This window comes from Schistocerca serialis, unplaced genomic scaffold (assembly GCF_023864345.2).
Source record: "Schistocerca serialis cubense isolate TAMUIC-IGC-003099 unplaced genomic scaffold, iqSchSeri2.2 HiC_scaffold_1240, whole genome shotgun sequence".
Lineage (NCBI taxonomy): Eukaryota > Metazoa > Arthropoda > Insecta > Orthoptera > Acrididae > Schistocerca > Schistocerca serialis.
Genome location: NW_026047448.1, coordinates 40,001 through 40,936, shown reverse-complemented (window position 1 = coordinate 40,936; position 936 = coordinate 40,001). Strand labels below are relative to the sequence as shown.

The window sequence follows — 936 nt, the reverse complement described above, 5'->3', positions numbered from 1 at the left end:
TCTGCAGTGTGCTGGTCCGATTGAGGACTGTGTGCGCTGAGGATGCGCCGCCGCCCGGCGCTCGGCGCCGCGACGCCGTCTGCTGCTCGGTCGCCTCTGCGGTTCTCGCAGGTGGTTTGTATCGCAGCTGTGCGGACGTGTTGGCGCGTGCGCTGTGCTGGGAGAGTTCGCTTCGGCACCCAAGTGGGGCTTTTGTCCTTCTGTGGCGCTGGCGTTGGAGCTGCCGGCCACCGTAGGTGGCGCGTGTTGTCTCCCGCCGGCAATGCCACGACAGCACGCTCCCGGGCCTCTGTCGGCAGCGGCAAGCTCAGTTGGGAGCACGGGTGGTCGCACCTAAAGCGTCTACTCGCCAAACCCCGGGCGATTGCGCCTCTCTCGAACCCGACCAAGTACTTAGGACGGCGCTGCGCGCCGCCGGGACCTGAGAGGGTTTCGAGGTGTATTGTGCAGGGGAGCTCAGCCTCCTCCTGTTTGCAGAATAATCGAGCGGACGCTTGCGTGTTCGCGCGGGCCCCCGGGACACACTCCCGGGCGGCCGGCTGCTCAGCTCTAGTTGACGCAGCTCCCTGGTTGATCCTGCCAGTAGTCATATGCTTGTCTCAAAGATTAAGCCATGCATGTCTCAGTACAAGCCGCATTAAGGTGAAACCGCGAATGGCTCATTAAATCAGTTATGGTTCCTTAGATCGTACCCACGTTACTTGGATAACTGTGGTAATTCTAGAGCTAATACATGCAAACAGAGTCCCGACCAGAGATGGAAGGGACGCTTTTATTAGATCAAAACCAATCGGTCGGCTCGTCCGGTCCGTTTGCCTTGGTGACTCTGAATAACTTTGGGCTGATCGCACGGTCCTCGTACCGGCGACGCATCTTTCAAATGTCTGCCTTATCAACTGTCGATGGTAGGTTCTGCGCCTACCATGGTTGTAACGG

The 936-nt window shown here is 59.2% G+C and overlaps 1 non-coding gene across 1 annotated transcript in view; it reads left to right on the top strand.

Annotated features, from left to right (window-relative positions):
• The first annotated feature begins 563 nt into the window (after positions 1 to 563).
• The window catches only part of LOC126436560 (small subunit ribosomal RNA), a 1,910-nt gene continuing 1,537 nt past the window's right edge, over positions 564 to 936 (top strand). The window contains exon 1 of the ribosomal RNA XR_007580759.1: positions 564 to 936. This exon is cut by the window's right edge and continues 1,537 nt beyond it. This is a non-coding gene — a ribosomal RNA (small subunit ribosomal RNA).